Below are 26,550 nucleotides of genomic sequence, written 5' to 3'. Positions count from 1 at the left end.
TGCATCGCTGCTGCGATTTGAAAAGAGCACACACATTCAGCTTAGAATGGCCATTGACAGCAGTTGTTCAATTTGAACCTTCTTCTACTATCTCATAGAGAAACTAACACAATTTTCAGGTTCAAAAAGGTCACCAGAACTTGGGATTCCCAGCCAGTCTCCCATGCTGGTACTTGCCAAGCCTTAAGCTGCATTGCTGCTGCGATCTGACAAGAGCAGGCACATTCAGCTTAGAATGGCCGTTGACAGCAGCATTTCAAATTGAACCTTCTTTTACTATTTCATAGAGAAACTAAAACAATTTTCAAGTTCAAAAAGGTCAACAGAACTTGGGATTCCCAGCCAGTCTCCCATGCTGGAACTTGCCAAGCCTTAAGCTGCATCGCTGCTGCGATCTGACAAGAGCACGCACATTCAGCTTAGAATGGCCGTTGACAGCAGCTGTTCAATTTGAACCTTCTTTTACTATCTCATAGAGAAACTAACACAATTTTCAGGTTCATAAAGGTCAACAGAACTTGGGATTCCCAGCCAGTCTCCCATGCTGGAACTTGCCAAGCCTTAAGCTGCATCGCTGCTGCGATCTGACAAGAGCACGCACATTCAGCTTAGAATGGCCGTTGACAGCAGCTGTTCAATTTGAACCTTCTTTTACTATCTCATAGAGAAACTAACACAATTTTCAGGTTCAAAAAGGTCAACAGAACTTGGGATTCCCAGCCAGTCTCCCATGCTGGTACTTGCCAAGCCTTAAGCTGCATTGCTGCTTCGATCTGACGAGAGCAGGCACATTCAGCTTAGAATGGCCGTTGACAGCAGCTGTTCAATTTGAACCTTCTTCTACTATCTCATATAGAAACTAACACAATTTTCAGGTTCAAAAAGGACACCAGAACTTGGGATTCCAAGCCAGTCTCCCATGCTGGTACTTGCCAAGCCTTAAGCTGCATCGCTGCTGCGATCTGACAAGAGCACGCACATTCAGCTTAGAATGGCCGTTGACAGCAGCTGTTCAATTTGAAAGTTCTTTTACTATCTCATAGAGAAACTAACACAATTTTCAGGTTCAAAAAGGGCAACGGAACTTGGGATTCCCAGCCAGTCTCCCATGCTGGTACTTGCCAAGCCTTAAGCTGCATCGCTGCTGCGATCTGACAAGAGCACGCACATTCAGCTTAGAATGGCCGTTGACAGCAGCTGTTCAATTTGAACCTTCTTTTACTATCTCATAGAGAAACTAACACAATTTTCAGGTTCAAAAAGGTCAACAGAACTTGGGATTCCCAGCCAGTCTCCCATGCTGGTACTTGCCAAGCCTTAAGCTGCATTGCTGCTGCGATCTGATGGGAGCAGGCACATTCAGCTTAGAATGGCCATTGACAGCAGTTGTTCAATTTGAACCTTCTTCTACTATCTCATATAGAAAATAACACAATTTTCAGGTTCAAAAAGGTCACCAGAACTTGGGATTCCAAGCCAGTCTCCCATGCTGGTACTTGCCAAGCCTTAAGCTGCATCGCTGCCGCGATCTGACAAGAGCACGCACATTCAGCTTAGAATGGCCGTTGACAGCAGCTGTTCAATTTGAACCTTCTTTTACTATCTCATAGAGAAACTAACACAATTTTCAGGTTCAAAAAGGGCAACGGAACTTGGGATTCCCAGCCAGTCTCCCATGCTGGTACTTGCCAAGCCTTAAGCTGCATTGCTGCTGCGATCTGGCAAGAGCAGGCACATTCAGCTTAGAATGGCCATTGACAGCAGTTGTTCAATTTGAACCTTCTTCTACTATCTTATATAGAAACTAACACAATTTTCAGGTTCAAAAAGGTCACCAGAACTTGGGATTCCCAGCCAGTCTCCCATGCTGGTACATGCCAAGCCTTAAGCTGCATTGCTGCTGCGATCTGGCGAGAGCAGGCACATTCAGCTTAGAATGGCCATTGACAGCAGTTGTTCAATTTGAACCTTCTTCTACTATCTTATATAGAAACTAACACATTTTCAGGTTCAAAAAGGTCAACGGAACTTGGGATTCCCAGCCAGTCTCCCATGCTGGTACTTGCCAAGCCTTAAGCTGCATCGCTGCTGCGATCTGAAAAGAGCACACACATTCAGCTTAGAATGGCCGTTGACAGCAGTTGTTCAATTTGAACCTTCTTCTACTATCTCATAGAGAAACTAACACAATTTTCAGGTTCAAAAAGGTCACCAGAACTTGGGATTCCCAGCCAGTCTCCCATGCTGGTACTTGCCAAGCCTTAAGCTGCATTGCTGCTGCGATCTGACAAGAGCAGGCACATTCAGCTTAGAATGGCCGTTGACAGCAGCATTTCAAATTGAACCTTCTTTTACTATCTCATAGAGAAACTAAAACAATTTTCAAGTTCAAAAAGGTCAACAGAACTTGGGATTCCCAGCCAGTCTCCCATGCTGGAACTTGCCAAGCCTTAAGCTGCATCGCTGCTGCGATCTGACAAGAGCACGCACATTCAGCTTAGAATGGCCGTTGACAGCAGCTGTTCAATTTGAACCTTCTTTTACTATCTCATAGAGAAACTAACACAATTTTCAGGTTCATAAAGGTCAACAGAACTTGGGATTCCCAGCCAGTCTCCCATGCTGGAACTTGCCAAGCCTTAAGCTGCATCGCTGCTGCGATCTGACAAGAGCACGCACATTCAGCTTAGAATGGCCGTTGACAGCAGCTGTTCAATTTGAACCTTCTTTTACTATCTCATAGAGAAACTAACACAATTTTCAGGTTCATAAAGGTCAACAGAACTTGGGATTCCCAGCCAGTCTCCCATGCTGGTACTTGCCAAGCCTTAAGCTGCATTGCTGCTTCGATCTGACGAGAGCAGGCACATTCAGCTTAGAATGGCCGTTGACAGCAGCTGTTCAATGTGAACCTTCTTTTGCTATCTCATAGAGAAACTAACACAATTTTCAGGTTCAAAAAGGTCAACGGAACTTGGGATTCCCAGCCAGTCTCCCATGCTGGTACTTGCCAAGCCTTAAGCTGCATTGCTGCTGCGATCTGACGAGAGCAGTCACATTCAGCTTAGAATGGCCATTGACAGCAGTTGTTCAATTTGAACCTTCTTCTACTATCTCATATAGAAACTAACACAATTTTCAGGTTCAAAAAGGACACCAGAACTTGGGATTCCAAGCCAGTCTCCCATGCTGGTACTTGCCAAGCCTTAAGCTGCATCGCTGCTGCGATCTGACAAGAGCACGCACATTCAGCTTAGAATGGCCATTGACAGCAGCTGTTCAATTTGAAAGTTCTTTTACTATCTCATAGAGAAACTAACACAATTTTCAGGTTCAAAAAGGGCAACGGAACTTGGGATTCCCAGCCAGTCTCCCATGCTGGTACTTGCCAAGCCTTAAGCTGCATCGCTGCTGCGATCTGACAAGAGCACGCACATTCAGCTTAGAATGGCCGTTGACAGCAGCTGTTCAATTTGAACCTTCTTTTACTATCTCATAGAGAAACTAACACAATTTTCAGGTTCAAAAAGGTCAACAGAACTTGGGATTCCCAGCCAGTCTCCCATGCTGGTACTTGCCAAGCCTTAAGCTGCATTGCTGCTGCGATCTGACGGGAGCAGGCACATTCAGCTTAGAATGGCCATTGACAGCAGTTGTTCAATTTGAACCTTCTTCTACTATCTCATATAGAAAATAACACAATTTTCAGGTTCAAAAATGTCACCAGAACTTGGGATTCCAAGCCAGTCTCCCATGCTGGTACTTGCCAAGCCTTAAGCTGCATCGCTGCCGCGATCTGACAAGAGCACGCACATTCAGCTTAGAATGGCCGTTGACAGCAGCTGTTCAATTTGAACCTTCTTTTACTATCTCATAGAGAAACTAACACAATTTTCAGGTTCAAAAAGGGCAACGGAACTTGGGATTCCCAGCCAGTCTCCCATGCTGGTACTTGCCAAGCCTTAAGCTGCATTGCTGCTGCGATCTGGCAAGAGCAGGCACATTCAGCTTAGAATGGCCATTGACAGCAGTTGTTCAATTTGAACCTTCTTCTACTATCTTATATAGAAACTAACACAATTTTCAGGTTCAAAAAGGTCACCAGAACTTGGGATTCCCAGCCAGTCTCCCATGCTGGTACTTGCCAAGCCTTAAGCTGCATTGCTGCTGCGATCTGGCGAGAGCAGGCACATTCAGCTTAGAATGGCCATTGACAGCAGTTGTTCAATTTGAACCTTCTTCTACTATCTTATATAGAAACTAACACATTTTCAGGTTCAAAAAGGTCAACGGAACTTGGGATTCCCAGCCAGTCTCCCATGCTGGTACTTGCCAAGCCTTAAGCTGCATCGCTGCTGCGATCTGAAAAGAGCACACACATTCAGCTTAGAATGGCCGTTGACAGCAGTTGTTCAATTTGAACCTTCTTCTACTATCTCATAGAGAAACTAACACAATTTTCAGGTTCAAAAAGGTCACCAGAACTTGGGATTCCCAGCCAGTCTCCCATGCTGGTACTTGCCAAGCCTTAAGCTGCATCGCTGCTGCGATCTGAGAAGAGCACGCACATTCAGCTTAGAATTGCCGTTGACAGCAGCTTTTCAATTTGAACCTTCTTTTACTATCTCATAGAGAAACTAACACAATTTTCAGGTTCAAAAAGGTCAACGGAACTTGGGATTCCCAGCCAGTCTCCCATGCTGGTACTTGCCAAGCCTTAAGCTGCATTGCTGCTGCGATCTGACGAGAGCAGTCACATTCAGCTTAGAATGGCCATTGACAGCAGTTGTTCAATTTGAACCTTCTTCTACTATCTCATATAGAAACTAACACAATTTTCAGGTTCAAAAAGGACACCAGAACTTGGGATTCCAAGCCAGTCTCCCATGCTGGTACTTGCCAAGCCTTAAGCTGCATCGCTGCTGCGATCTGACAAGAGCACGCACATTCAGCTTAGAATGGCCGTTGACAGCAGCTGTTCAATTTGAAAGTTCTTTTACTATCTCATAGAGAAACTAACACAATTTTCAGGTTCAAAAAGGGCAACGGAACTTGGGATTCCCAGCCAGTCTCCCATGCTGGTACTTGCCAAGCCTTAAGCTGCATCGCTGCTGCGATCTGACAAGAGCACGCACATTCAGCTTAGAATGGCCGTTGACAGCAGCTGTTCAATTTGAACCTTCTTTTACTATCTCATAGAGAAACTAACACAATTTTCAGGTTCAAAAAGGTCAACAGAACTTGGGATTCCCAGCCAGTCTCCCATGCTGGTACTTGCCAAGCCTTAAGCTGCATTGCTGCTGCGATCTGACGGGAGCAGGCACATTCAGCTTAGAATGGCCATTGACAGCAGTTGTTCAATTTGAACCTTCTTCTACTATCTCATATAGAAAATAACACAATTTTCAGGTTCAAAAAGGTCACCAGAACTTGGGATTCCAAGCCAGTCTCCCATGCTGGTATTTGCCAAGCCTTAAGCTGCATCGCTGCCGCGATCTGACAAGAGCACGCACATTCAGCTTAGAATGGCCGTTGACAGCAGCTGTTCAATTTGAACCTTCTTTTACTATCTCATAGAGAAACTAACACAATTTTCAGGTTCAAAAAGGGCAACGGAACTTGGGATTCCCAGCCAGTCTCCCATGCTGGTACTTGCCAAGCCTTAAGCTGCATTGCTGCTGCGATCTGGCAAGAGCAGGCACATTCAGCTTAGAATGGCCATTGACAGCAGTTGTTCAATTTGAACCTTCTTCTACTATCTTATATAGAAACTAACACAATTTTCAGGTTCAAAAAGGTCACCAGAACTTGGGATTCCCAGCCAGTCTCCCATGCTGGTACTTGCCAAGCCTTAAGCTGCATTGCTGCTGCGATCTGGCGAGAGCAGGCACATTCAGCTTAGAATGGCCATTGACAGCAGTTGTTCAATTTGAACCTTCTTCTACTATCTTATATAGAAACTAACACATTTTCAGGTTCAAAAAGGTCAACGGAACTTGGGATTCCCAGCCAGTCTCCCATGCTGGTACTTGCCAAGCCTTAAGCTGCATCGCTGCTGCGATCTGAAAAGAGCACACACATTCAGCTTAGAATGGCCGTTGACAGCAGTTGTTCAATTTGAACCTTCTTCTACTATCTCATAGAGAAACTAACACAATTTTCAGGTTCAAAAAGGTCACCAGAACTTGGGATTCCCAGCCAGTCTCCCATGCTGGTACTTGCCAAGCCTTAAGCTGCATCGCTGCTGCGATCTGAGAAGAGCACGCACATTCAGCTTAGAATTGCCGTTGACAGCAGCTTTTCAATTTGAACCTTCTTTTACTATCTCATACAGAAACTAACACAATTTTAAGGTTCAAAAACGGTCAACGGAACTTGGGATTCCCAGACAGTCTCCCATGCTGGTACTTGCCAAGCCTTAAGCTGCATCGCTGCTGCGATCTGAGAAGAGCACGCACATTCAGCTTAGAATTGCCGTTGACAGCAGCTTTTCAATTTGAACCTTCTTTTACTATCTCATACAGAAACGAACACAATTTTCAGGTTCAAAAAGGTCAACGGAACTTGGGATTCCCAGCCAGTCTCCCATGCTGGTACTTGCCAAGCCTTAAGCTGCATCGCTGCTGCGATCTGACAAGAGCACGCACATTCAGCTTAGAATGGCCGTTGACAGCAGCTGTTCAATTTGAACCTTCTTTTACTATCTCATAGAGAAACTAACACATTTTCAGGTTCAAAAAGGTCAACAGAACTTGGGATTCCCAGCCAGTCTCCCATGCTGGTACTTGCCAAGCCTTAAGCTGCATTGCTGCTGCGATCTGACGAGAGCAGGCACATTCAGCTTAGAATGGCCGTTGACAGCAGCTGTTCAATTTGAACCTTCTTTTACTATCTCATAGAGAAACTAACACAATTTTCAGGTTCAAAAAGGTCACCAGAACTTGGGATTCCCAGCCAGTCTCCCATGCTGGTACTTGCCAAGCCTTAAGCTGCATCGCTGCTGCGATCTGACAAGAGCACGCACATTCAGCTTAGAATGGCCGTTGACAGAAGCTGTTCAATTTGAACCTTCTTTTACTATCTGATAGAGAAACTAACACAATTTTCAGGTTCAAAAAGGTCAACGGAACTTGGGATTCCCAGCCAGTCTCCCATGCTAGTACTTGCCAAGCCTTAAGCTGCATTGCTGCTGCGATCTGACAAGAGCAGGCACATTCAGCTTAGAATGGCCGTTGACAGCAGCATTTCAAATTGAACCTTCTTTTACTATCTCATAGAGAAACCAAAACAATTTTCAAGTTCAAAAACGTCAACAGAACTTGGGATTCCCAGCCAGTCTCCCATGCTGGAACTTGCCAAGCCTTAAGCTGCATCGCTGCTGCGATCTGACAAGAGCACGCACATTCAGCTTAGAATGGCCGTTGACAGCAGCTGTTCAATTTGAAACTTCTTTTACTATCTCATAGAGAAACTAACACAATTTTCAGGTTCAAAAAGGGCAACGGAACTTGGGATTCCCAGCCAGTCTCCCATGCTGGTACTTGCCAAGCCTTAAGCTGCATTGCTGCTGCGATCTGGCGAGAGCAGGCACATTCAGCTTAGAATGGCCATTGACAGCAGTTGTTCAATTTGAACCTTCTTCTACTATCTTATATAGAAACTAACACAATTTTCAGGTTCAAAAAGGTCACCAGAACTTGGGATTCCAAGCCAGTCTCCCATGCTGGTACTTGCCAAGCCTTAAGCTGCATTGCTGCTGCAATCTGACAAGAGCAGGCACATTCAGCTTAGAATGGCCGTTGACAGCAGCTGTTCAATTTGAACCTTCTTTTGCTATCTCATAGAGAAACTAACACAATTTTCAGGTTCAAAAAGGGCACCAGAACTTGGGATTCCAAGCCAGTCTACCATGCTGGTACTTGCCAAGCCTTAAGCTGCATCGCTGCTGCGATCTGACAAGAGCACGCACATTCAGCTTAGAATGGCCGTTGACAGCAGCTGTTCAATTTGAACCTTCTTTTACTATCTCATAGAGAAACTAACACAATTTTCAGGTTCAAAAAGGGCAACGGAACTTGGGATTCCCAGCCAGTCTCCCATGCTGGTACTTGCCAAGCCTTATGCTGCATTGCTGCTGCGATCTTTCGAGAGCAGGCACATTCAGCTTAGAATGGCCGTTGACAGCAGTTGTTCAATTTGAACCTTCTTCTACTATCTTATATAGAAACTAACACAATTTTCAGGTTCAAAAAGGTCACCAGAACTTGGGATTCCAAGCCAGTCTCCCATGCTGGTACTTGCCAAGCCTTAAGCTGCATTGCTGCTGCAATCTGACAAGAGCAGGCACATTCAGCTTAGAATGGCCGTTGACAGCAGCTGTTCAATTTGAACCTTCTTTTGCTATCTCATAGAGAAACTAACACAATTTTCAGGTTCAAAAAGGTCACCAGAACTTGGGATTCCAAGCCAGTCTCCCATGCTGGTACTTGCCAAGCCTTAAGCTGCATCGCTGCTGCAATCTGACAAGAGCACGCACATTCAGCTTAGAATGGCCGTTGACAGCAGCTGTTCAATTTGAACCTTTTTTTACTATCTCATAGAGAAACTAACACAATTTTCAGGTTCAAAAAGGTCAACAGAACTTGGGATTCCCAGCGAGTCTCCCATGCTGGTACTTGCCAAGCCTTAAGCTGCATCGCTGCTGCGATCTGAAAAGAGCACACACATTCAGCTTAGAATGGCCGTTGACAGCAGTTGTTCAATTTGAACCTTCTTCTACTATCTCATAGAGAAACTAACACAATTTTCAGGTTCAAAAAGGTCAACAGAACTTGGGATTCCCAGCCAGTCTCGCATGCTGGTACTTGCCAAGCCTTAAGCTGCATTGCTGCTGCGATCTGACGAGAGCAGGCACATTCAGCTTAGAATGGCCGTTGACAGCAGCTGTTCAATTTGAACCTTCTTTTACTATCTCATAGAGAAACTAACACAATTTTCAGGTTCAAAAAGGTCAACGGAACTTGGGATTCCCAGCCAGTCTCCCATGCTGGTACTTGCCAAGCCTTAAGCTGCATCGCTGCTGCGATCTGACAAGAGCACGCACATTCAGCTTAGAATGGCCGTTGACAGCAGCTGTTCAATTTGAACCTTCTTTTACTATCTCATAGAGAAACTAACACAATTTTCAGGTTCAAAAAGGTCAACGGAACTTGGGATTCCCAGCCAGTCTCCCATGCTGGTACTTGCCAAGCCTTAAGCTGCATTGCTGCTGCGATCTGACAAGAGCAGGCACATTCAGCTTAGAATGGCCGTTGACAGCAGCAATTCAAATTGAACCTTCTTTTAATATCTCATAGAGAAACTAAAACAATTTTCAAGCTCAAAAACGTCAACAGAACTTGGGATTCCCAGCCAGTCTCCCATGCTGGAACTTGCCAAGCCTTAAGCTGCATCGCTGCTGCGATCTGACAAGAGCACGCACATTCAGCTTAGAATGGCCGTTGACAGCAGCTGTTCAATTTGAACCTTCTTTTACTATCTCATAGAGAAACTAACACAATTTTCAGGTTCAAAAAGGGCAACGGAACTTGGGATTCCCAGCCAGTCTCCCATGCTGGTACTTGCCAAGCCTTAAGCTGCATTGCTGCTGCAATCTGACGAGAGCAGGCACATTCAGCTTAGAATTGCCGTTGACAGCAGCAGTTCAATTTGAACCTTCTTTTACTATCTCATAGAGAAACTAACACAATTTTCAGATTCAAAAAGGTCAACAGAACTTGGGATTCCCAGCCAGTCTCCCATGCTGGTACTTGCCAAGCCTTAAGCTGCATCGCTGCTGCGATCTGAGAAGAGCACGCACATTCAGCTTAGAATTGCCGTTGACAGCAGCTGTTCAATTTGAACCTTCTTTTACTATCTCATAGAGAAACTAACACAATTTTCAGGTTCAAAAAGGTCAACAGAACTTGGGATTCCCAGCCAGTCTCCCATGCTGGTACTTGCCAAGCCTTAAGCTGCATCGCTGCTGCGATCTGACAAGAGCACGCACATTCAGCTTAGAATGGCCGTTGACAGCAGCTGTTCAATTTGAACCTTCTTTTACTATCTCATAGAGAAACTAACACAATTTTCAGGTTCAAAAAGGGCAACGGAACTTGGGATTCCCAGCCAGTCTCCCATGCTGGTACTTGCCAAGCCTTAAGCTGCATTGCTGCTGCGATCTGGCGAGAGCAGGCACATTCAGCTTAGAATGGCCATTGACAGCAGTTGTTCAATTTGAACCTTCTTCTACTATCTTATATAGAAACTAACACAATTTTCAGGTTCAAAAAGGTCACCAGAACTTGGGATTCCAAGCCAGTCTCCCATGCTGGTACTTGCCAAGCCTTAAGCTGCATTGCTGCTGCAATCTGACAAGAGCAGGCACATTCAGCTTAGAATGGCCGTTGACAGCAGCTGTTCAATTTGAACCTTCTTTTGCTATCTCATAGAGAAACTAACACAATTTTCAGGTTCAAAAAGGTCACCAGAACTTGGGATTCCAAGCCAGTCTCCCATGCTGGTACTTGCCAAGCCTTAAGCTGCATCGCTGCTGCGATCTGACAAGAGCACGCACATTCAGCTTAGAATGGCTGTTGACAGCAGCTGTTCAATTTGAACCTTCTTTTACTATCTCATAGAGAAACTAACACAACTTTCAGGTTCAAAAAGGGCAACGGAACTTGGGATTCCCAGCCAGTCTCCCATGCTGGTACTTGCCAAGCCTTAAGCTGCATTGCTGCTGCGATCTGGCGAGAGCAGGCACATTCAGCTTAGAATGGCCATTGACAGCAGTTGTTCAATTTGAACCTTCTTCTACTATCTTATATAGAAACTAACACAATTTTCAGGTTCAAAAAGGTCACCAGAACTTGGGATTCCAAGCCAGTCTCCCATGCTGGTACTTGCCAAGCCTTAAGCTGCATTGCTGCTGCAATCTGACAAGAGCAGGCACATTCAGCTTAGAATGGCCGTTGACAGCAGCTGTTCAATTTGAACCTTCTTTTGCTATCTCATAGAGAAACTAACACAATTTTCAGGTTCAAAAAGGTCACCAGAGCTTGGGATTCCAAGCCAGTCTCCCATGCTGGTACTTGCCAAGCCTTAAGCTGCATCGCTGCTGCGATCTGACAAGCGCACGCACATTAAGCTTAGAATGGCCGTTGACAGCAGCTGTTCAATTTGAACCTTCTTTTACTATCTCATAGAGAAACTAACACAATTTTCAGGTTCAAAAAGGGCAACGGAACTTGGGATTCCCAGCCAGTCTCCCATGCTGGTACTTGCCAAGCCTTATGCTGCATTGCTGCTGCGATCTGGCGAGAGCAGGCACATGCAGCTTAGAATGGCCGTTGACAGCAGTGGTTCAATTTGAACCTTCTTCTACTATCTTATATAGAAACTAACACAATTTTCAGGTTCAAAAAGGTCACCAGAACTTGGGATTCCAAGCCAGTCTCCCATGCTGGTACTTGCCAAGCCTTAAGCTGCATTGCTGCTGCAATCTGACAAGAGCAGGCACATTCAGCTTAGAATGGCCGTTGACAGCAGCTGTTCAATTTGAACCTTCTTTTGCTATCTCATAGAGAAACTAACACAATTTTCAGGTTCAAAAAGGTCACCAGAACTTGGGATTCCAAGCCAGTCTCCCATGCTGGTACTTGCCAAGCCTTAAGCTGCTTCGCTGCTGCGATCTGACAAGAGCACGCACATTCAGCTTAGAATGGCCGTTGACAGCAGCTGTTCAATTTGAACCTTCTTTTACTATCTCATAGAGAAACTAACACATTTTCAGGTTCAAAAAGGTCAACAGAACTTGGGATTCCCAGCCAGTCTCCCATGCTGGTACTTGCCAAGCCTTAAGCTGCATTGCTGCTGCGATCTGACGAGAGCAGGCACATTCAGCTTAGAATGGCCGTTGACAGCAGCTGTCCAATTTGAACCTTCTTTTACTATCTCATAGAGAAACTAACACAATTTTCAGGTTCAAAAAGGTCAACGGAACTTGGGATTCCCAGCCAGTCTCCCATGCTGGTACTTGCCAAGCCTTAAGCTGCATCGCTGCTGCGATCTGACAAGAGCAGGCACATTCAGCTTAGAATGGCCGTTGACAGCAGCTGTTCAATTTGAACCTTCTTTTACTATCTCATAGAGAAACTAACACAATTTTCAGGTTCAAAAAGGTCAACGGAACTTGGGATTCCCAGCCAGTCTCCCATGCTGGTACTTGCCAAGCCTTAAGCTGCATTGCTGCTGCGATCTGACGAGAGCAGGCACATTCAGCTTAGAATGGCCGTTGACAGCAGCTGTTCAATTTGAACCTTCTTTTACTATCTCATAGAGAAACTAACACAATTTTCAGGTTCAAAAAAGTCACCAGAACTTGGGATTCCCAGCCAGTCTCCCATGCTGGTACTTGCCAAGCCTTAAGCTGCATCGCTGCTGCGATCTGATAAGAGCACGCACATTCAGCTTAGAATGGCCGTTGACAGCAGCTGTTCAATTTGAACCTTCTTTTACTATCTCATAGAGAAACTAACACAATTTTCAGGTTCAAAAAGGTCAACGGAACTTGGGATTCCAAGCCAGTCTCCCATGCTGGTACTTGCCAAGCCTTAAGCTGCATTGCTGCTGCGATCTGACAAGAGCAGGCACATTCAGCTTAGAATGGCCGTTGACAGCAGCATTTCAAATTGAACCTTCTTTTACTATCTCATAGAGAAACTAAAACAATTTTCAAGTTCAAAAACGTCAACAGAACTTGGGATTCCCAGCCAGTCTCCCATGCTGGAACTTGCCAAGCCTTAAGCTGCATCGCTGCTGCGATCTGACAAGAGCACGCACATTCAGCTTAGAATGGCCGTTGACAGCAGCTGCTCAATTTGAACCTTCTTTAACTATCTCATAGAGAAACTAACACAATTTTCAGGTTCAAAAAGGGCAACGGAACTTGGGATTCCCAGCCAGTCTCCCATGCTGGTACTTGCCAAGCCTTAAGCTGCATTGCTGCTGCAATCTGACAAGAGCAGGCACATTCAGCTTAGAATGGCCGTTGACAGCAGCTGTTCAATTTGAACCTTCTTTTACTATCTCATAGAGAAACTAACACATTTTCAGGTTCAAAAAGGTCAACAGAACTTGGGATTCCCAGCCAGTCTCCCATGCTGGTACTTGCCAAGCCTTAAGCTGCATTGCTGCTGCGATCTGACGAGAGCAGGCACATTCAGCTTAGAATGGCCGTTGACAGCAGCTGTTCAATTTGAACCTTCTTTTACTATCTCATAGAGAAACTAACACAATTTTCAGGTTCAAAAAGGTCAACGGAACTTGGGATTCCCAGCCAGTCTCCCATGCTGGTACTTGCCAAGCCTTAAGCTGCATTGCTGCTGCGATCTGACGAGAGCAGGCACATTCAGCTTAGAATGGCCATTGACAGCAGTTGTTCAATTTGAACCTTCTTCTACTATCTCATATAGAAACTAACACAATTTTCAGGTTCAAAAAGGTCACCAGTACTTGGGATTCCAAGCCAGTCTCCCATGCTGGTACTTGCCAAGCCTTAAGCTGCATCGCTGCTGCGATCTGACAAGAGCACGCACATTCAGCTTAGAATGGCCGTTGACAGCAGCTGTTCAATTTGAACCTTCTTTTACTATCTCATAGAGAAACTAACACAATTTTCAGGTTCAAAAAGGTCAACAGAACTTGGGATTCCCAGCCAGTCTCCCATGCTGGTACTTGCCAAGCCTTAAGCTGCATCGCTGCTGCGATCTGACAAGAGCACACACATTCAGCTTAGAATGGCCGTTGACAGCAGTTGTTCAATTTGAACCTTCTTCTACTATCTCATAGAGAAACTAACACAGTTTTCAGGTTCAAAAAAGTCACCAGAACTTGGGATTCCCAGCCAGTCTCCCATGCTGGTACTTGCCAAGCCTTAAGCTGCATCGCTGCTGCGATCTGACAAGAGCACGCACATTCAGCTTAGAATGGCCGTTGACAGCAGCTGTTCAATTTGAACCTTCTTTTACTATCTCATAGAGAAACTAACACAATTTTCAGGTTCAAAAAGGTCAACGTAACTTGGGATTCCCAGCAAGTCTCCCATGCTGGTACTTGCCAAGCCTTAAGCTGCATTGTTGCTGCGATCTGACAAGAGCAGGCACATTCAGCTTAGAATGGCCGTTGACAGCAGCTGTTCAATTTGAACCTTCTTTTGCTATCTCATAGAGAAACTAACACAATTTTCAGGTTCAAAAAGGTCAACGGAACTTGGGATTCCCAGCCAGTCTCCCATGCTGGTACTTGCCAAGCCTTAAGCTGCATTGCTGCTGCGATCTGACGAGAGCAGGCACATTCAGCTTAGAATGGCCATTGACAGCAGTTGTTCAATTTGAACCTTCTTCTACTATCTCATATAGAAACTAACACAATTTTCAGGTTCAAAAAGGTCACCAGAACTTGGGATTCCAAGCCAGTCTCCCATGCTGGTACTTGCCAAGCCTTAAGCTGCATCGCTGCTGCGATCTGACAAGAGCACGCACATTCAGCTTAGAATGGCCGTTGACAGCAGCTGTTCAATTTGAAAGTTCTTTTACTATCTCATAGAGAAACTAACACAATTTTCAGGTTTAAAAAGGGCAACGGAACTTGGGATTCCCAGCCAGTCTCCCATGCTGGTACTTGCCAAGCCTTAAGCTGCATTGCTGCTGCGATCTGGCTAGAGCAGGCACATTCAGCTTAGAATGGCCATTGACAGCAGTTGTTCAATTTGAACCTTCTTCTACTATCTTATATAGAAACTAACACAATTTTCAGGTTCAAAAAGGTCACCAGAACTTGGGATTCCAAGCCAGTCTCCCATGCTGGTACTTGCCAAGCCTTAAGATGCATTGCTGCTGCAATCTGACAAGCGCAGGCACATTCAGCTTAGAATGGCCGTTGACAGCAGCTGTTCAATTTGAACCTTCTTTTGCTATCTCATAGAGAAACTAACACAATTTTCAGGTTCAAAAAGGTCACCAGAACTTGGGATTCCAAGCCATTCTCCCATGCTGGTACTTGCCAAGCCTTAAGCTGCATCGCTGCTGCGATCTGACAAGAGCACGCACATTCAGCTTAGAATGGCCGTTGACAGCAGCTGTTCAATTTGAACCTTCTTTTACTATCTCATAGAGAAACTAACACATTTTCAGGTTCAAAAAGGTCAACAGAACTTGGGATTCCTAGCCAGTCTCCCATGCTGGTACTTGCCAAGCCTTAAGCTGCATTGCTGCTGCGATCTGACGAGAGCAGGCACATTCAGCTTAGAATGGCCGTTGACAGCAGCTGTTCAATTTGAACCTTCTTTTACTATCTCATAGAGAAACTAACACAATTTTCAGGTTCAAAAAGGTCAACGGAACTTGGGATTCCCAGCCAGTCTCCCATGCTGGTACTTGCCAAGTCTTAAGCTGCATTGCTGCTGCGATCTGGCGAGAGCAGGCACATTCAGCTTAGAATGGCCATTGACAGCAGTTGTTCAATTTGAACCTTCTTCTACTATCTCATAGAGAAACTAACACAATTTTCAGGTTCAAAAAGGTCACCAGAACTTGGGATTCCCAGCCAGTCTCCCATGCTGGTACTTGCCAAGCCTTAAGCTGCATCGCTGCTGCGATCTGAGAAGAGCACGCACATTCAGCTTAGAATTGACGTTGACAGCAGCTTTTCAATTTGAACCTTCTTTTACTATCTCATACAGAAACTAACACAATTTTCAGGTTCAAAAAGGTCAACGGAACTTGGGATTCCCAGCCAGTCTCCCATGCTGGTACTTGCCAAGCCTTAAGCTGCATCGCTGCTGCGATCTGACAAGAGCACGCACATTCAGCTTAGATTGGCTGTTGACAGGAGCTGTTCAATTTGAACCTTCTTTTACTATCTCATAGAGAAACTAACACATTTTCAGGTTCAAAAAGGTCAACAGAACTTGGGATTCCCAGCCAGTCTCCCATGCTGGGACTTGCCAAGCCTTAAGCTGCATTGCTGCTGCGATCTGACGAGAGCAGGCACATTCAGCTTAGAATGGCCGTTGACAGCAGCTGTCCAATTTGAACCTTCTTTTACTATCTCATAGAGAAACTAACACAATTTTCAGGTTCAAAAAGGTCAACAGAACTTGGGATTCCCAGCCAGTCTCCCATGCTGGTACTTGCCAAGCCTTAAGCTGCATTGCTGCTGCGATCTGACGAGAGCAGGCACATTCAGCTTAGAATGGCCGTTGACAGCAGCTGTTCAATTTGAACCTTCTTTTATTATCTCATAGAGAAACTAACACAATTTTCAGGTTCAAAAAAGTCACCAGAACTTGGGATTCTCAGCCAGTCTCCCATGCTGGTACTTGCCAAGCCTTAAGCTGCATCGCTGCTGCGATCTGACAAGAGCACGCACATTCAGCTTAGAATGGCCGTTGACAGAAGCTGTTCAATTTGAACCTTCTTTTACTATCTCATAGAGAAACCAAAACAATTTTCAAGTTCAAAAACATCAACAGAACTTGGGATTCCCAGCCAGTCTCCCATGCTGGAACTTGCCAAGCCTTAAGCTGCATCGCTGCTGCGATCTGACAAGAGCACGCACATTCAGCTTAGAATGGCCGTTGACAGCAGCTGTTCAATTTGAACCTTCTTTTACTATCTCATAGAGAAACTAACACAATTTTCAGGTTCAAAAAGGGCAACGGAACTTGGGATTCCCAGCCAGTCTCCCATGCTGGTACTTGCCAAGCCTTAAGCTGCATTGCTGCTGCGATCTGGCGAGAGCAGGCACATTCAGCTTAGAATGGCCATTGACAGCAGTTGTTCAATTTGAACCTTCTTCTACTATCTTATATAGAAACTAACACAATTTTCAGGTTCAAAAAGGTCACCAGAACTTGGGATTCCAAGCCAGTCTCCCATGCTGGTACTTGCCAAGCCTTAAGCTGCATTGCTGCTGCAATCTGACAAGAGCAGGCACATTCAGCTTAGAATGGCCGTTGACAGCAGCTGTTCAATTTGAACCTTCTTTTGCTATCTCATAGAGAAACTAACACAATTTTTAGGTTCAAAAAGGTCACCAGAACTTGGGATTCCAAGCCAGTCTCCCATGCTGGTATTTGCCAAGCCTTAAGCTGCATCGCTGCTGCGATCTGACAAGAGCACGCACATTCAGCTTAGAATGGCCGTTGACAGCAGCTGTTCAAATTGAACCTTCTTTTACTATCTCATAGAGAAACTAACACATTTTCAGGTTCAAAAAGGTCAACAGAACTTGGGATTCCCAGCCAGTCTCCCATGCTGGTACTTGCCAAGCCTTAAGCTGCATCGCTGCTGCGATCTGACGAGAGCAGGCACATTCAGCTTAGAATGGCCGTTGACAGCAGCTGTTCAATTTGAACCTTCTTTTACTATCTCATAGAGAAACTAACACAATTTTCAGGTTCAAAAAGGTCAACGGAACTTGGGATTCCCAGCCAGTCTCCCATGCTGGTACTTGCCAAGCCTTAAGCTGCATTGCTGCTGCGATCTGACGAGAGCAGGCACATTCAGCTTAGAATGGCCATTGACATCAGTTGTTCAATTTGAACCTTCTTCTACTATCTCATATAGAAACTAACACAATTTTCAGGTTCAAAAAGGTCACCAGAACTAGGGATTCCAAGCCAGTCTCCCATGCTGGTACTTGCCAAGCCTTAAGCTGCATCGCTGCTGCGATCTGACAAGAGCACGCACATTCAGCTTAGAATGGCCGTTGACAGCAGCTGTTCAATTTGAACCTTCTTTTACTATCTCATAGAGAAACTAACACAATTTTCAGGTTCAAAAAGGTCAACAGAACTTGGGATTCCCAGCCAGTCTCCCATGCTGGTACTTGCCAAGCCTTAAGCTGCATCGCTGCTACAATCTGACAAGAGCACACACATTCAGCTTAGAATGGCCGTTGACAGCTGTTGTTCAATTTGAACCTTCTTCTACTATCTCATAGAGAAACTAACACAGTTTTCAGGTTCAAAAAAGTCACCAGAACTTGGGATACCCAGCCAGTCTCCCATGCTGGTATTTGCCAAGCCTTAAGCTGCATCGCTGCTGCGATCTGACAAGAGCCCGCACATTCAGCTTAGAATGGCCGTTGACAGCAGCTGTTCAATTTGAACCTTCTTTTACTATCTCATAGAGAAACTAACACAATTTTCAGGTTCAAAAAGGTCAACGGAACTTGGGATTCCCAGCCAGTCTCCCATGCTGGTACTTGCCAAGCCTTAAGCTGCATTGCTGCTGCGATCTGACAAGAGCACACACATTCAGCTTAGAATGGCCGTTGACAGCAGCATTTCAAATTGAACCTTCTTTTACTATCTCATAGAGAAACTAAAACAATTTTCAAGTTCAAAAAGGTCAACAGAACTTGGGATTCCCAGCCAGTCTCCCATGCTGGAACTTGCCAAGCCTTAAGCTGCATCGCTGCTGCGATCTGACAAGAGCACGCACATTCAGCTTAGAATGGCCGTTGACATCAGCTGTTCAATTTGAACCTTCTTTTACTATCTCATAGAGAAACTAGCACAATTTTTAGGTTCATAAAGGTCAACAGAACTTGGGATTCCCAGCCAGTCTCCCATGCTGGTACTTGCCAAGCCTTAAGCTGCATTGCTGCTTCGATCTGATGAGAGCAGGCACATTCAGCTTAGAATGGCCGTTGACAGCAGCTGTTCAATTTGAACCTTCTTTTGCTATCTCATAGAGAAACTAACACAATTTTCAGGTTCAAAAAGGTCAACGGAACTTGGGATTCCCAGCCAGTCTCCCATGCTGGTACTTGCCAAGCCTTAAGCTGCATTGCTGCTGCGATCTGACGAGAGCAGGCACATTCAGCTTAGAATGGCCATTGACAGCAGTTGGTCAATTTGAACCTTCTTCTACTACCTCATATAGAAACTAACACAATTTTCAGGTTCATAAAGGTCACCAGAACTTGGGATTCCAAGCCAGTCTCCCATGCTGGTACTTGCCAAGCCTTAAGCTGCATCGCTGCTGCGATCTGACAAGAGCACGCACATTCAGCTTAGAATGGCCGTTGACAGCAGCTGTTCAATTTGAAAGTTCTTTTACTATCTCATAAAGAAACTAACACAATTTTCAGGTTCAAAAAGGTCACCAGAACTTGGGATTCCAAGCCAGTCTCCCATGCTGGTACTTGCCAAGCCTTAAGCTGCATTGCTGCTGCGATCTGGCTAGAGCAGGCACATTCAGCTTAGAATGGCCATTGACAGCAGTTGTTCAATTTGAACCTTCTTCTACTATCTTATATAGAAACTAACACAATTTTCAGGTTCAAAAAGGTCACCAGAACTTGGGATTCCAAGCCAGTCTCCCATGCTGGTACTTGCCAAGCCTTAAGCTGCATTGCTGCTGCAATCTGACAAGAGCAGGCACATTCAGCTTAGAATGGCCGTTGACAGCAGCTGTTCAATTTGAACCTTCTTTTGCTATCTCATAGAGAAACTAACACAATTTTCAGGTTCAAAAAGGTCACCAGAACTTGGGATTCCAAGCAAGTCTCCCATGCTGGTACTTGCCAAGCCTTAAGCTGCATCGCTGCTGCGATCTGACAAGAGCACGCACATTCAGCTTAGAATGGCCGTTGACAGCAGCTGTTCAATTTGAACCTTCTTTTACTATCTCATAGAGAAACTAACACATTTTCAGGTTCAAAAAGGTCAACAGAACTTGGGATTCCTAGCCAGTCTCCCATGCTGGTACTTGCCAAGCCTTATGCTGCATTGCTGCTGCGATCTGGCTAGAGCAGGCACATTCAGCTTAGATTGGCCATTGACAGCAGTTGTTCAATTTGAACCTTCTTCTACTATCTTATATAGAAACTAACACAATTTTCAGGTTCAAAAAGGTCACCAGAACTTGGGATTCCAAGCCAGTCTCCCATGCTGGTACTTGCCAAGCCTTAAGCTGCATTGCTGCTGCAATCTGACAAGAGCAGGCACATTCAGCTTAGAATGGCCGTTGACAGCAGCTGTTCAATTTGAACCTTCTTTTGCTATCTCATAGAGAAACTAACACAATTTTCAGGTTCAAAAAGGTCACCAGAACTTGGGATTCCCAGCCAGTCCCCCATGCTGGTACTTGCCAAGCCTTAAGCTGCATCGCTGCTACAATCTGACAAGAGCACACACATTCAGCTTAGAATGGCCGTTGACAGCAGTTGTTCAATTTGAACCTTCTTCTACTATCTCATAGAGAAACTAACACAGTTTTCAGGTTCAAAAAAGTCACCAGAACTTGGGATACCCAGCCAGTCTCCCATGCTGGTATTTGCCAAGCCTTAAGCTGCATCGCTGCTGCGATCTGACAAGAGCCCGCACATTCAGCTTAGAATGGCCGTTGACAGCAGCTGTTCAATTTGAACCTTCTTTTACTATCTCATAGAGAAACTAACACAATTTTCAGGTTCAAAAAGGTCAACAGAACTTGGGATTCCCAGCCAGTCTCCCATGCTGGTACTTGCCAAGCCTTAAGCTGCATTGCTGCTGCGATCTGACAAGAGCACACACATTCAGCTTAGAATGGCCGTTGACAGCAGCATTTCAAATTGAACCTTCTTTTACTATCTCATAGAGAAACTAAAACAATTTTCAAGTTCAAAAAGGTCAACAGAACTTGGGATTCCCAGCCAGTCTCCCATGCTGGAACTTGCCAAGCCTTAAGCTGCATCGCTGCTGCGATCTGACAAGAGCACGCACATTCAGCTTAGAATGGCCGTTGACATCAGCTGTTCAATTTGAACCTTCTTTTACTATCTCATAGAGAAACTAGCACAATTTTTAGGTTCATAAAGGTCAACAGAACTTGGGATTCCCAGCCAGTCTCCCATGCTGGTACTTGCCAAGCCTTAAGCTGCATTGCTGCTTCGATCTGATGAGAGCAGGCACATTCAGCTTAGAATGGCCGTTGACAGCAGCTGTTCAATTTGAACCTTCTTTTACTATCTCATAGAGAAACTAACACAATTTTCAGGTTCAAAAAGGTCAACGGAACTTGGGATTCCCAGCCAGTCTCCCATGCTGGTACTTGCCAAGCCTTAAGCTGCATTGCTGCTGCGATCTGACGAGAGCAGGCACATTCAGCTTAGAATGGCCATTGACAGCAGTTGGTCAATTTGAACCTTCTTCTACTACCTCATATAGAAACTAACACAATTTTCAGGTTCATAAAGGTCACCAGAACTTGGGATTCCAAGCCAGTCTCCCATGCTGGTACTTGCCAAGCCTTAAGCTGCATCGCTGCTGCGATCTGACAAGAGCACGCACATTCAGCTTAGAATGGCCGTTGACAGCAGCTGTTCAATTTGAAAGTTCTTTTACTATCTCATAAAGAAACTAACACAATTTTCAGGTTCAAAAAGGGCAACGGAACTTGGGATTCCCAGCCAGTCTCCCATGCTGGTACTTGCCAAGCCTTAAGCTGCATTGCTGCTGCGATCTGGCTAGAGCAGGCACATTCAGCTTAGAATGGCCATTGACAGCAGTTGTTCAATTTGAACCTTCTTCTACTATCTTATATAGAAACTAACACAATTTTCAGGTTCAAAAAGGTCACCAGAACTTGGGATTCCAAGCCAGTCTCCCATGCTGGTACTTGCCAAGCCTTAAGCTGCATTGCTGCTGCAATCTGACAAGAGCAGGCACATTCAGCTTAGAATGGCCGTTGACAGCAGCTGTTCAATTTGAACCTTCTTTTGCTATCTCATAGAGAAACTAACACAATTTTCAGGTTCAAAAAGGTCACCAGAACTTGGGATGCCAAGCAAGTCTCCCATGCTGGTACTTGCCAAGCCTTAAGCTGCATCGCTGCTGCGATCTGACAAGAGCACGCACATTCAGCTTAGAATGGCCGTTGACAGCAGCTGTTCAATTTGAACCTTCTTTTACTATCTCATAGAGAAACTAACACATTTTCAGGTTCGAAAAGGTCAACAGAACTTGGGATTCCTAGCCAGTCTCCCATGCTGGTACTTGCCAAGCCTTAAGCTGCATTGCTGCTGCGATCTGGCTAGAGCAGGCACATTCAGCTTAGATTGGCCATTGACAGCAGTTGTTCAATTTGAACCTTCTTCTACTATCTTATATAGAAACTAACACAATTTTCAGGTTCAAAAAGGTCACCAGAACTTGGGATTCCAAGCCAGTCTCCCATGCTGGTACTTGCCAAGCCTTAAGCTGCATTGCTGCTGCAATCTGACAAGAGCAGGCACATTCAGCTTAGAATGGCCGTTGACAGCAGCTGTTCAATTTGAACCTTCTTTTGCTATCTCATAGAGAAACTAACACAATTTTCAGGTTCAAAAAGGTCACCAGAACTTGGGATTCCCAGCCAGTCTCCCATGCTGGTACTTGCCAAGCCTTAAGCTGCATCGCTGCTGCGATCTGACAAGAGCACGCACATTCAGCTTAGAATGGCCGTTGACAGCAGCTGTTCAATTTGAACCTTCTTTTACTATCTCATAGAGAAACTAACACATTTTCAGGTTCAAAAAGGTCAACAGAAATTGGGATTCCTAGCCAGTCTCCCATGCTGGTACTTGCCAAGCCTTAAGCTGCATTGCTGCTGCGATCTGACGAGAGCAGGCACATTCAGCTTAGAATGGCCGTTGACAGCAGCTGTTCAATTTGAACCTTCTTTTACTATCTCATAGAGAAACTAACACAATTTTCAGGTTCAAAAAGGTCAACGGAACTTGGGATTCCCAGCCAGTCTCCCATGCTGGTACTTGCCAAGCCTTAAGCTGCATTGCTGCTGCGATCTGACGAGAGCAGGCACATTCAGCTTAGAATGGCCATTGACAGCAGTTGTTCAATTTGAACCTTCTTCTACTATCTCATATAGAAACTAACACAATTTTCAGGTTCAAAAAGGTCACCAGAACTTGGGATTCCAAGCCAGTCTCCCATGCTGGTACTTGCCAAGCCTTAAGCTGCATCGCTGCTGCGATCTGACAAGAGCACGCACATTCAGCTTAGAATTGCCGTTGACAGCAGCTTTTCAATTTGAACCTTCTTTTACTATCTCATACAGAAACTAACACAATTTTCAGGTTCAGAAAGGGCAACGGAACTTGGGATTCCCAGCCAGTCTCCCATGCTGGTACTTGCCAAGCCTTAAGCTGCATCGCTGCTGCGATCTGACAAGAGCACGCACATTCAGCTTAGAATGGCCGTTGACAGCAGCTGTTCAATTTGAACCTTCTTTTACTATCTCATAGAGAAACTAACACATTTTCAGGTTCAAAAAGGTCAACAGAACTTGGGATTCCCAGCCAGTCTCCCATGCTGGTACTTGCCAAGGCTTAAGCTGCATTGCTGCTGCGATCTGACGAGAGCAGGCACATTCAGCTTAGAATGGCCGTTGACAGCAGCTGTCCAATTTGAACCTTCTTTTACTATCTCATAGAGAAACTAACACAATTTTAAGGTTCAAAAAGGTCAACGGAACTTGGGATTCCCAGCCAGTCTCCCATGCTGGTACTTGCCAAGGCTTAAGCTGCATTGCTGCTGCGATCTGACAAGAGCAGGCACATTCAGCTTAGAATGGCCGTTGACAGCAGCTGTTCAATTTGAACCTTCTTTTACTATCTCATAGAGAAACTAACACAATTTTCAGGTTCAAAAAAGACACCAGAACTTGGGATTCCCAGCCAGTCTCCCATGCTGGTACTTGCCAAGCCTTAAGCTGCATCGCTGCTGCGATTTGACAAGAGCACGCACATTCAGCTTAGAATGGCCGTTGACAGAAGCTGTTCAATTTGAACCTTCTTTTACTATCTCATAGAGAAACCAAAACAATTTTCAAGTTCAAAAACATCAACAGAACTTGGGATTCCCAGCCAGTCTCCCATGCTGGAACTTGCCAAGCCTTAAGCTGCATCGCTGCTGCGATCTGACAAGAGCACGCACATTCAGCTTAGAATGGCCGTTGACAGCAGCTGTTCAATTTGAACCTTCTTTTACTATCTCATAGAGAAACTAACACAATTTTCAGGTTCAAAAAGGGCAACGGAACTTGGGATTCCCAGCCAGTCTCCCATGCTGGTACTTGCCAAGCCTTAAGCTGCATTGCTGCTGCGATCTGGCGAGAGCAGGCACATTCAGCTTAGAATGGCCATTGACAGCAGTTGTTCAATTTGAACCTTCTTCTACTATCTTATATAGAAACTAACACAATTTTCAGGTTCAAAAAAGTCACCAGAACTTGGAATTCCCAGCCAGTCTCCCATGCTGGTATTTGCCAAGCCTTAAGCTGCATCGCTGCTGCGATCTGACAAGAGCACGCACATTCAGCTTAGAATTGCCGTTGACAGCAGCTGTTCAATTTGAACCTTCTTTTACTATCTCATAGAGAAACTAACACAATTTTCAGGTTCAAAAAGGTCAACGGAACTTGGGATTCCCAGCCAGTCTCCCATGCTGGTACTTGCCAAGCCTTAAGCTGCATTGCTGCTGCGATCTGACAAGAGCACACACATTCAGCTTAGAATGGCCGTTGACAGCAGCTTTTCAAATTGAACCTTCTTTTACTATCTCATAGAGAAACTAAAACAATTTTCAAGTTCAAAAAGGTCAACAGAACTTGGGATTCCCAGCCAGTCTCCCATGCTGGTACTTGCCAAGCCTTAAGCTGCATCGCTGCTGCGATCTGACAAGAGCACGCACATTCAGCTTAGAATGGCCGTTGACAGCAGCTGTTCAATTTGAACCTTCTTTTACTATCTCATAGAGAAACTAGCACAATTTTCAGGTTCATAAAGGTCAACAGAACTTGGGATTCCCAGCCAGTCTCCCATGCTGGTACTTGCCAAGCCTTAAGCTGCATTGCTGCTTCGATCTGATGAGAGCAGGCACATTCAGCTTAGAATGGCCGTTGACAGCAGCTGTTCAATTTGAACCTTCTTTTGCTATCTCATAGAGAAACTAACACAATTTTCAGGTTCAAAAAGGTCAACGGAACTTGGGATTCCCAGCCAGTCTCCCATGCTGGTACTTGCCAAGCCTTAAGCTGCATTGCTGCTGCGATCTGACGAGAGCAGGCACATTCAGCTTAGAATGGCCATTGACAGCAGTTGTTCAATTTGAACCTTCTTCTACTATCTCATATAGAAACTAACACAATTTTCAGGTTCAAAAAGGTCACCAGAACTTGGGATTCCAAGCCAGTCTCCCATGCTGGTACTTGCCAAGCCTTAAGCTGCATCGCTGCTGCGATCTGACAAGAGCACGCACATTCAGCTTAGAATGGCCGTTGACAGCAGCTGTTCAATTTGAAAGTTCTTTTACTATCTCATAGAGAAACTAACACAATTTTCAGGTTCAAAAAGGGCAACGGAACTTGGGATTCCCAGCCAGTCTCCCATGCTGGTACTTGCCAAGCCTTAAGCTGCATTGCTGCTGCGATCTGGCTAGAGCAGGCACATTCAGCTTAGAATGGCCATTGACAGCAGTTGTTCAATTTGAACCTTCTTCTACTATCTTATATAGAAACTAACACAATTTTCAGGTTCAAAAAAGTCACCAGAACTTGGGATTCCAAGCCAGTCTCCCATGCTGGTACTTGCCAAGCCTTAAGCTGCATTGCTGCTGCAATCTGACAAGAGCAGGCACATTCAGCTTAGAATGGCCGTTGACAGCAGCTGTTCAATTTGAACCTTCTTTTGCTATCTCATAGAGAAACTAACACAATTTTCAGGTTCAAAAAGGTCACCAGAACTTGGGATTCCAAGCCAGTCTCCCATGCTGGTACTTGCCAAGCCTTAAGCTGCATCGCTGCTGCGATCTGACAAGAGCACGCACATTCAGCTTAGAATGGCCGTTGACAGCAGCTGTTCAATTTGAACCTTCTTTTACTATCTCATAGAGAAACTAACACATTTTCAGGTTCAAAAAGGTCAACAGAACTTGGGATTCCCAGCCAGTCTCCCATGCTGGTACTTGCCAAGCCTTAAGCTGCATTGCTGCTGCGATCTGACGAGAGCAAGCACATTCAGCTTAGAATGGCCATTGACAGCAGCGGTTCAATTTGAACCTTCTTTTACTATCTCATAGAGAAACTAACATAATTTTCAGGTTCAAAAAGGTCAACGGAACTTGGGATTCCCAGCCAGTCTCCCATGCTGGTACTTGCCAAGCCTTAAGCTGCATTGCTGCTGCGATCTGACGAGAGCAGACACATTCAGCTTAGAATGGCCATTGACAGCAGTTGTTCAATTTGAACCTTCTTCTACTATCTCATATAGAAACTAACACAATTTTCAGGTTCAAAAAGGTCACCAGAACTTGGGATTCCAAGCCAGTCTCCCATGCTGGTACTTGCCAAGCCTTAAGCTGCATCGCTGCTGCGATCTGACAAGAGCATGCACATTCAGCTTAGAATGGCCGTTGATAGCAGCTGTTCAATTTGAACCTTCTTTTACTATCTCATAGAGAAA

General features: G+C 45.1%; 47 pseudogenes; all 47 read right to left on the bottom strand.

The window, feature by feature from the left end:
• Positions 1 to 695: 695 nt before the first annotated feature.
• Positions 696 to 814, bottom strand: LOC140095544 (5S ribosomal RNA; annotated as a pseudogene).
• Positions 815 to 1,262: 448 nt separating this feature from the next.
• Positions 1,263 to 1,381, bottom strand: LOC140078164 (5S ribosomal RNA; annotated as a pseudogene).
• A 1,392-nt stretch (positions 1,382 to 2,773) lies between these two features.
• LOC140095543 (5S ribosomal RNA) lies at positions 2,774 to 2,892 on the bottom strand (annotated as a pseudogene).
• Positions 2,893 to 2,962: 70 nt separating this feature from the next.
• LOC140093277 (5S ribosomal RNA) lies at positions 2,963 to 3,081 on the bottom strand (annotated as a pseudogene).
• A 448-nt stretch (positions 3,082 to 3,529) lies between these two features.
• Positions 3,530 to 3,648, bottom strand: LOC140078575 (5S ribosomal RNA; annotated as a pseudogene).
• A 1,014-nt stretch (positions 3,649 to 4,662) lies between these two features.
• LOC140093276 (5S ribosomal RNA) lies at positions 4,663 to 4,781 on the bottom strand (annotated as a pseudogene).
• A 448-nt stretch (positions 4,782 to 5,229) lies between these two features.
• On the bottom strand, positions 5,230 to 5,348 carry LOC140078574 (5S ribosomal RNA; annotated as a pseudogene).
• Positions 5,349 to 6,552: 1,204 nt separating this feature from the next.
• LOC140095878 (5S ribosomal RNA) lies at positions 6,553 to 6,671 on the bottom strand (annotated as a pseudogene).
• A 69-nt stretch (positions 6,672 to 6,740) lies between these two features.
• Positions 6,741 to 6,859, bottom strand: LOC140079076 (5S ribosomal RNA; annotated as a pseudogene).
• Positions 6,860 to 7,118: 259 nt separating this feature from the next.
• On the bottom strand, positions 7,119 to 7,237 carry LOC140086442 (5S ribosomal RNA; annotated as a pseudogene).
• Positions 7,238 to 7,496: 259 nt separating this feature from the next.
• LOC140096887 (5S ribosomal RNA) lies at positions 7,497 to 7,615 on the bottom strand (annotated as a pseudogene).
• A 1,204-nt stretch (positions 7,616 to 8,819) lies between these two features.
• LOC140095688 (5S ribosomal RNA) lies at positions 8,820 to 8,938 on the bottom strand (annotated as a pseudogene).
• A 70-nt stretch (positions 8,939 to 9,008) lies between these two features.
• Positions 9,009 to 9,127, bottom strand: LOC140095877 (5S ribosomal RNA; annotated as a pseudogene).
• Positions 9,128 to 9,197: 70 nt separating this feature from the next.
• Positions 9,198 to 9,316, bottom strand: LOC140088843 (5S ribosomal RNA; annotated as a pseudogene).
• Positions 9,317 to 9,575: 259 nt separating this feature from the next.
• Positions 9,576 to 9,694, bottom strand: LOC140097681 (5S ribosomal RNA; annotated as a pseudogene).
• Positions 9,695 to 9,953: 259 nt separating this feature from the next.
• LOC140097146 (5S ribosomal RNA) lies at positions 9,954 to 10,072 on the bottom strand (annotated as a pseudogene).
• A 70-nt stretch (positions 10,073 to 10,142) lies between these two features.
• LOC140096884 (5S ribosomal RNA) lies at positions 10,143 to 10,261 on the bottom strand (annotated as a pseudogene).
• Positions 10,262 to 10,709: 448 nt separating this feature from the next.
• LOC140096883 (5S ribosomal RNA) lies at positions 10,710 to 10,828 on the bottom strand (annotated as a pseudogene).
• A 1,014-nt stretch (positions 10,829 to 11,842) lies between these two features.
• LOC140079075 (5S ribosomal RNA) lies at positions 11,843 to 11,961 on the bottom strand (annotated as a pseudogene).
• Positions 11,962 to 12,031: 70 nt separating this feature from the next.
• LOC140087259 (5S ribosomal RNA) lies at positions 12,032 to 12,150 on the bottom strand (annotated as a pseudogene).
• A 70-nt stretch (positions 12,151 to 12,220) lies between these two features.
• On the bottom strand, positions 12,221 to 12,339 carry LOC140091207 (5S ribosomal RNA; annotated as a pseudogene).
• A 259-nt stretch (positions 12,340 to 12,598) lies between these two features.
• LOC140095431 (5S ribosomal RNA) lies at positions 12,599 to 12,717 on the bottom strand (annotated as a pseudogene).
• Positions 12,718 to 13,164: 447 nt separating this feature from the next.
• Positions 13,165 to 13,283, bottom strand: LOC140079073 (5S ribosomal RNA; annotated as a pseudogene).
• A 70-nt stretch (positions 13,284 to 13,353) lies between these two features.
• Positions 13,354 to 13,472, bottom strand: LOC140082624 (5S ribosomal RNA; annotated as a pseudogene).
• Positions 13,473 to 14,109: 637 nt separating this feature from the next.
• Positions 14,110 to 14,228, bottom strand: LOC140096150 (5S ribosomal RNA; annotated as a pseudogene).
• Positions 14,229 to 14,298: 70 nt separating this feature from the next.
• On the bottom strand, positions 14,299 to 14,417 carry LOC140082623 (5S ribosomal RNA; annotated as a pseudogene).
• An 825-nt stretch (positions 14,418 to 15,242) lies between these two features.
• LOC140086171 (5S ribosomal RNA) lies at positions 15,243 to 15,361 on the bottom strand (annotated as a pseudogene).
• Positions 15,362 to 15,431: 70 nt separating this feature from the next.
• Positions 15,432 to 15,550, bottom strand: LOC140096478 (5S ribosomal RNA; annotated as a pseudogene).
• A 447-nt stretch (positions 15,551 to 15,997) lies between these two features.
• Positions 15,998 to 16,116, bottom strand: LOC140091983 (5S ribosomal RNA; annotated as a pseudogene).
• A 70-nt stretch (positions 16,117 to 16,186) lies between these two features.
• On the bottom strand, positions 16,187 to 16,305 carry LOC140079072 (5S ribosomal RNA; annotated as a pseudogene).
• A 448-nt stretch (positions 16,306 to 16,753) lies between these two features.
• Positions 16,754 to 16,872, bottom strand: LOC140096882 (5S ribosomal RNA; annotated as a pseudogene).
• Positions 16,873 to 17,319: 447 nt separating this feature from the next.
• LOC140078507 (5S ribosomal RNA) lies at positions 17,320 to 17,438 on the bottom strand (annotated as a pseudogene).
• Positions 17,439 to 17,508: 70 nt separating this feature from the next.
• LOC140082622 (5S ribosomal RNA) lies at positions 17,509 to 17,627 on the bottom strand (annotated as a pseudogene).
• A 1,015-nt stretch (positions 17,628 to 18,642) lies between these two features.
• Positions 18,643 to 18,761, bottom strand: LOC140093672 (5S ribosomal RNA; annotated as a pseudogene).
• Positions 18,762 to 18,831: 70 nt separating this feature from the next.
• LOC140082620 (5S ribosomal RNA) lies at positions 18,832 to 18,950 on the bottom strand (annotated as a pseudogene).
• A 1,959-nt stretch (positions 18,951 to 20,909) lies between these two features.
• LOC140093671 (5S ribosomal RNA) lies at positions 20,910 to 21,028 on the bottom strand (annotated as a pseudogene).
• Positions 21,029 to 21,098: 70 nt separating this feature from the next.
• Positions 21,099 to 21,217, bottom strand: LOC140082618 (5S ribosomal RNA; annotated as a pseudogene).
• Positions 21,218 to 22,608: 1,391 nt separating this feature from the next.
• LOC140098204 (5S ribosomal RNA) lies at positions 22,609 to 22,727 on the bottom strand (annotated as a pseudogene).
• A 70-nt stretch (positions 22,728 to 22,797) lies between these two features.
• LOC140082617 (5S ribosomal RNA) lies at positions 22,798 to 22,916 on the bottom strand (annotated as a pseudogene).
• A 447-nt stretch (positions 22,917 to 23,363) lies between these two features.
• On the bottom strand, positions 23,364 to 23,482 carry LOC140092219 (5S ribosomal RNA; annotated as a pseudogene).
• Positions 23,483 to 23,552: 70 nt separating this feature from the next.
• Positions 23,553 to 23,671, bottom strand: LOC140098080 (5S ribosomal RNA; annotated as a pseudogene).
• Positions 23,672 to 24,119: 448 nt separating this feature from the next.
• On the bottom strand, positions 24,120 to 24,238 carry LOC140096881 (5S ribosomal RNA; annotated as a pseudogene).
• Positions 24,239 to 24,686: 448 nt separating this feature from the next.
• On the bottom strand, positions 24,687 to 24,805 carry LOC140097145 (5S ribosomal RNA; annotated as a pseudogene).
• A 70-nt stretch (positions 24,806 to 24,875) lies between these two features.
• Positions 24,876 to 24,994, bottom strand: LOC140093670 (5S ribosomal RNA; annotated as a pseudogene).
• Positions 24,995 to 25,064: 70 nt separating this feature from the next.
• Positions 25,065 to 25,183, bottom strand: LOC140082616 (5S ribosomal RNA; annotated as a pseudogene).
• Positions 25,184 to 26,008: 825 nt separating this feature from the next.
• Positions 26,009 to 26,127, bottom strand: LOC140089989 (5S ribosomal RNA; annotated as a pseudogene).
• Positions 26,128 to 26,197: 70 nt separating this feature from the next.
• Positions 26,198 to 26,316, bottom strand: LOC140091340 (5S ribosomal RNA; annotated as a pseudogene).
• Positions 26,317 to 26,550: the final 234 nt, after the last annotated feature.

This window comes from Engystomops pustulosus, chromosome 9 (assembly GCF_040894005.1).
Source record: "Engystomops pustulosus chromosome 9, aEngPut4.maternal, whole genome shotgun sequence".
NCBI lineage: Eukaryota > Metazoa > Chordata > Amphibia > Anura > Leptodactylidae > Engystomops > Engystomops pustulosus.
Note: the sequence above shows the minus strand (reverse complement) of the source record. Positions and strands in the feature narration are given on the sequence as shown.